Consider the following 7,198-nt stretch of genomic DNA (forward strand, 5'->3'; position numbering starts at 1 on the left):
ACTCTTTGGGTGTTATTCACATGGCGATGTGAACTAGATTATCGACTCTAGTAAACCCTAGAGGAAATAATAAAGTTGTTATTTATATTTCCTTATATCATGATAAATGTTTATTTATTATTCATGCTATAATTGTATTAACCGGAAACTTAGTACATGTGTGAATAAATAGACAAATAGAGTGTCACTAGTATGCCTCTACTTGACTAGCTCATTAATCAAAGATGGTTAAGTTTCCTAGCCATGGACAAAGAGTTGTCATTTGATAAGCGGGATCACATCATTAGAGAATGATGTGATTGACTTGACCCATCCGTTAGCTTAGCACGATGATCGTTACAGTTTCATTGCTACTGCTTTCTTCATGACTTATACATGTTTAGGATTTGTCACTCCGATTGCCGGAGAGGTATCTCTGGGCCCTATCGGTAATGCACATCAATATAAGCCTTGCAAGCAATGTGACTAATGAGTTAGTTATGGGATGATGCATTACGGAACGAGTAAAGAGACTTGCCCGTAACGAGATTGAACTAGGTATTGATATACCGACGCTCAAATCTCGGGCAAGTAACATACCGACGATAAAGGGAACAACATATATCATTATGCGGTTTGACCGATAAAGATCTTAGTAGAATATGTGGGAGCCAATATGAACATCCAGGTTCCGCTATTGGTTATTGACCGGAGACGTGTCTCGGTCATGTCTACATAGTTCTCGAACCTATAGGGTCCGCACGCTTAACATTCGGTGACGATAGGTATTATGAGTTTATGAGTTTTAATGTACCGAAGGTAGTTTGGAGTCCCGGATGTGATCACGGACATTACAAGGAGTCTCAAAATGGAAGAGACATAAAGATTGATATATTGTACGGCTATATTCGGACATCGGAAGTGTTTCGAGTGATTTCGGAGAAAACAGGAGTGCCAGAGGGTTACCGGAACCCCCAGGAGAACTAATGGGCCACATGGGCCTTAATGGAGAGAAAGAGGGCCGGCCAGGGCAGGCCGCGCACCCCTCCCCCTCTTTCCTTTCCCCCTCCTAGTAGGAGTAGGAAAGGGGGGTCCTACTCGTACTAGGAGGACTCCTCCTCTCCTGGCGCGCCCTAAGGGCCGTCCGGCCTCCCCCTTGCTCCTTTATATACGGGGGCAGGGGCACCCTAGAACAGACAAGTTGATTGTTTCTAGCCATGTGCGGTGCCCCCCTCCACCATAATCCACCTCAGTCATATCGTAGCGGTGCTTAGGCGAAGCCATGTTCCGGTAGCATCATCATCACCGTCATCATGCCATCGTGCTGACGAAGCTCTCCCTTGACACTATGCTAGATCATGAGTTCGTGGGACGTCACCGAGCTGAACGTGTGCAGATCGCGGAGGTGTCGTACTTTCGGTACTAGGATCGGTCGGATCATGAAGACGTACGACTACATCAACCGCGTTGTCATAACGCTTCCGCTTACGGTCTACGAGGGTACATGGACAACACTCTTCTCCTCTCGTTGCTATGCCTCACCATGATAGATCTTGCGTGTGCGTAGGTTTTTTTTGAAATTACTGTGTTCCCCAACACTTTCCCCGTGTCCGGATGGGAATCTCCTTTGCGTGGATGGCAAGCTTAGCATTCGGATGTATTATTTCCTTTCTCTGTAAACCGACTCTGTACAACCCTAGACCCCTCCGGTGTCTATATAAACTGGAGGGTTTAGTTCATAGAGGCTAAGACAAATCATATAGGCTAGAAATCTAGGGTTTAGCCATTACGATCTCGAGGTAGATCGACTCTTGTAACCCCTATATTCATCAAATACAATCAAGCATGACGTAGGGCTTTACCTCCATTAAGAGGGCCCGAACCTGGGTAAACATCGTGTCACCCTTGTCTCCTGTTCCCTTCGATCCTCAGACGCACAGTTCGGGACCCCCTACCCGAGGTCGGCCGGTTTTGACACCGACATTGGTGCTTTCATTGAGAGTTCCACTCTGACTTCAACAGAAGGATCGATGGCTCGTTCGATCATCAGCAATGATGCCGTTTCCAGGGAAGTTTTCCTCCCCGGTCAGATTTTAGTGTTCGGCGGCTTTGTTCCGCGTGCCAACTAATTTGGCCACCTCGAATAGATCGACAGCTACGCCCCTGGTCATCAGATCAGTTTCGGGAACCTAAAGTATGTCACTGATATTCGAGGAGATTTGATCTTCGAAGGGTTCGCGGCCCCGATCACTACTCTGGCCCTAGATCCGTAGCAAATTGTTGGGTCTGAAGATGGGAGTTTGAAGCCCGCCGGACTCTCGGCTAGAAAACTCGCAATCAGGGCGACTTTGGTACGTATGTTCGGCCCCCAGACACCGATGACCTTAGTCACATAGTCCAAAACCCGGAGAGTCAGCCCAGAAGCTCTGGACTAGGTTCTTAATTAAAAAGAACCAAATTGTCGATTGTCCGAACCCCGAAGCCCTCACTGCCTTCAAACACAACGTCCGTGACGAGTGGCTCGCCCGACACCTCGGCCAAGAAAAACCAAAGTCCATGCCAGCTCTCACCACACTTATGATCCGCTTTTGCGCGGGAGAAAATAGTTGGCTAGCTCGTAGAAGCGACAGCACCAGCGACCCTGGTACTTCCGAAGCCCAAGATGGCAATGGCAGGCCACGACACAAAAAACACAAGCGTCGAAGTAACAACGATGATACTGAAGACATGACGGTCAACGCCGGATTCAGTGGCTCTAAACCCAGTCAGAGGAAGAAGCCATTCAAAGGAAACAAAGACGGTCCATCTAGTTTGGACCAAATACTAGATCGGCCTAGCCAAATCCACGGCACCCCGGACAAGTGTGCCAATCACACCAACAGAAATTGTTGGGTCTTTAAACATGCCGGTAAAATAAGTACCAAACATAAGGGGAAAGGGCCACCTAGCGAGGATGATGATGAGCCTCGCCCATCAAACACATGGGGGCAAAAGAAATTCCCCCGGAGGTACAAACAGTGAATATGATCTACGTCACACATATCCCCAAGCGGGAGTGCAAGCGCGCACTAAGGGACGTCTACGCCATAGAGCCAGTCGCCCCAAAATTCAGCCCATGGTCAGCTTGTCCAATCGCTTTTGATCGCAGAGACCATCCGACCAGCATCCATCATGGAGGTTCGGCAGCATTGGTCCTCGATCCAATTATCGATGGATTTCATCTCATGGGAGTCCTTATGGACGGCGGTAGCAGTCTTAAACTTCTTTATTAGGACACTGTCCGCAACATGGGCATTGATCCGTCAAGAATCAATCCCACTAAAACCACCTTCAAAGGAGTGATACCCGGCATAGAGGCCTGCTGCACGGGGTCCATCATGTTGGAAGTAGTCTTTGGTTCACCAGATAACTTCCGTAGTGAAGAATTGATCTTCGACATCGTCCCTTTCCACAGTGGTTACCATGCATTGCTCGAACGAACTGCTTTCGCCCGTTTCAATGCAGTCCCGCACTACGCATATCTAAAGCTCAAGATGCCTGGATGCTACCTCTTGAGCACTTGTGTTAGTTTTCCCTTGAAGAGGAAAGGGTGGTGCAACAAAGTAGCATAAGTATTTCCCTTAGTTTTTGAGAACCAAGGTATCAATCCAGTAGGAGGCTACGCGCGAGTCCCTCGCACCTACACAAACCAAATAAATCCTCGCAACCAATGCGATAAGGGGTTGTCAATCCCTACACGGTCACTTACAAGAGTGATATCTGATAGATATGATAAGATAATATTTTTGGTATTTTTATGATAAAGATGCAAAGTAAAATAAAAGGCAATGAAAATAACTAAGTGTTGGAAGATTAATATGATAGAAGATAGACCCCGGGGCCATAGGTTTCACTAGTGGCTTCTCTCAAGAGCATAGGTATTTTACGGTGGGTGAACAAATTACTGTTGAGCAATTGACAGAATTGAGCATAGTTATGAGAATATCTAGGTATGATCATGTATATAGGCATCACGTCCGAGACAAGTAGACCGACTCCTGCCTGCATCTAGTACTATTACTCCACACATCGACTGCTATCCAGCATGCATCTAGAGTATTAAGTTCATAAGAACAGAGTAACGCCTTAAGCAAGATGACATGATGTAGAGGGATAAATTCATGCCATATAATAAAAAAAACCATCTTGTTATCCTCGATGGCAACAATACAATACGTGCCTTGCTGCCCCTACTATCACTGGGAAAGGACACCGCAAGATTGAACCCAAGGCTAAGCACTTCTCCCATTGCAAGAAAGATCAATCTAGTAGGCCAAACCAAACTGATAATTCGAAGAGACTTGCAAAGATAACCAATCATACATAAAAGAATTCAGAGAAGATTCAAATATTGTTCATAGATAAACTTGATCATAAACCCACAATTCATCGGTCTCAACAAACACACCACAAAAGAAGATTACAGCGAATAGATCTTCACAAGAGAGGGGGAGAACTTTGTATTGAGATCCAAAAAGAGAGAAGAAGCCATCTAGCTAATAACTATGGACCCGTAGGTCTGAGGTAAACTACTCACACTTCATCGGAGAGGCTATGGTGTTGATGTAGAAGCCCTTCGTGATCGATGTCCCCTCTGGCGAAGCTCCGGAACAGGCCCCAAGATGGGATCTCGTGGATACAGAAAGTTACGACCGTGGAATTAGGGTTTTGGCTCTGTATATGATCGTTTGGGGTTACGTAGGTATATATAGGAGGAAGAAGTATGTCGGTAGAGCAACAGGGGGCCCACGAGGGTGGAGGTCGCGCCTGGGGGGTAGGCTCGCCCCCCTACCTCGTGGCCTCCCTGTTGGTTGCTTGACATAGGGTCCAAGTCTCCTGGATCATGTTCGGCGAGAAAATCACGTTCCCGAAGGTTTCATTCCGTTTGGACTCCGTTTGATATTCCTTTTCTTCGAAACCCTAAAATAGGCAAAAAAACAGCAATTCTGGGTTGGGCCTCCGGTTAATAGGTTAGTCCCAAAAATAATATAATAGTGGATAATAAAGCCCAATAATGTGCAAAACAGTAGATAATATAGCATGGAGCAATCAAAAATTGTAGATACGTTGGAGACGTATCAAGCATCCCCAAGCTTAATTCATGCTCATCCTCGAGTAGGTAATGATAAAAACAGAATTTTTGATGTGGAATGCTACTTAGGCATAATTTTAATTTAATTCTTCTTAATTGTGGCATGAATATTCAGATCCAAAAGATTCAAGATAAAAGTTTAATATTGACATAGAAATAATAATACTTCAAGCATACTAACTAAGCAATTATGTCTTCTCAAAATAACATGGCCAAAGAAAGTTCATCCCTAAAAAATCATACAGTTTAGTCATGCTCCATTTTTGTCACACAAGAATGCTCTCATCATGCACAACTCCGATGACAAGCCAAGCAATTGTTTCATACTTTAATAATCTCAAACTTTATAAACCTTCACGCAATACATGAGAGTGAGCCATGGATATAGCATTATGGGTGGAATGGAGTATAATGATGGGGGTTATGTGGAGAAGACAAAAAAGGAGAAAGTCTCACATCAACGAGGCTACTCAATGAGCTATGGAGATGCTCATCGATTGATGTTAATGCAAGGAGTAGGGATTGCCATGCAACAGATGCACTAGAGCTATAAATGTGTGAAAGCGCAACAAAAGAAACTAGTGGGTGTGCATCCAACTTGCTTGCTCACGAAGACCTAGGGCACTTGAGGAGGCCCATTGTTGGAATATACAAGCCAAGTTCTATAATGAAAAATTTCCACTAGTATATGAAAGTGACAACACAAGAGACCCTCTATCATGAAGATCATGGTGCTACTTTGAAGCACAAGTGTGGAAAAAGGATAGTAGTATTGTCCCTTTTTATTTCTTTTTTTGGGCCTTAATTTTTTTATTTGGCCTTTTTTGATTGGGACAATGCTCTATTCAATGATGATCATCACACTTCTATTTATTTACAACTCAATGATTACAACTCGATACTAGAACAAGGTATGACTCTATATGAATGCCTCCGGCGGTGTACCGGGATATGCAATGAATCAAGTGTGACATGTATGAAAAATTACGATTGGTGGCTTTGCCACAAATACGATGTCAACTATATGATCATGCAAAGGAATATGACAATGATGAACGTGTCATGATAAACGGGATGGTGGAAAGTTGCATGGCAATATATCTTAGAATGGCTATGGAAATGCCATAATAGGTAGGTACGGTGGCTGTTTTGAGGAAGATATAAAGAGGTTTATGTGTGAAATAGCATATCATATCATGGGGTTTGGATGCACCGGCGAAGTTTGCACCAACTCTCAATGTGACAAAGGGCAATGCACGGTACCGAAGAGGCTAGCAATGATGGAAGGGTGAGAGTGCGTATAATCCATGGACTCAACATTAGTCATAAAGAACTCACTTACTTATTGCAAAAATCTACAAGTCATCGAAAACCAAGCACTACGGGCATGCTCCTAGGGGGATAGATTGGTAGGAAAAGACCATCGCTCGTCCTAGACCGCCACTCATAAGGAAGACAATCAAATAACACCTCATGTTTCAAATTTGTTACATAACGTTTACCATACGTGCATGCTACGGGACTTGAAAACTTCAACACAAGTATTTCCCTTGAAGAGGAAAGGGTGGTGTAGCAAAGTAGCGTAAGTATTTCCCTCGGTTTTTGAGAACGAAGGTATCAACCTAGTAGGAGGCTATGCGTGAGTCCCTCGCACCTACACAAAACAAATAAATCCTTGCAACCAACATGATAAGGGGTTGCCAATCCCTACACGGTCACTTACGAGAGTGAGATCTGATAGATATGATAAGATAATATTTTTGATATTTTTATGATAAATATGCAAAGTAAAATAAAAGGCAATGAAAATAACTAAGTGTCGGAAGATTAATATGATAGAAGATAGACCCGGGGGCCATAGGTTTCACTAGTGGCTTCTCTCAAGAGCATAGGTATTTTACGGTGGGTGAAGAAATTACTGTTGAGCAATTGACAGAATTGAGCATAGTTATGAGAATATCTAGGTATGCTCATGTATATAGGCATCACGCCCGAGACAAGTAGACCGACTCCTGCCTGCATCTACTACTATTACTCCACACATCGACCACTATCGAGCATGCATCTAGAGTATTAAGTTCATAAGAA

The sequence above is a fragment of the Triticum dicoccoides genome, chromosome 7A (assembly GCF_002162155.2).
Source record: "Triticum dicoccoides isolate Atlit2015 ecotype Zavitan chromosome 7A, WEW_v2.0, whole genome shotgun sequence".
Classification (NCBI taxonomy): Eukaryota; Viridiplantae; Streptophyta; class Magnoliopsida; order Poales; family Poaceae; genus Triticum; species Triticum dicoccoides.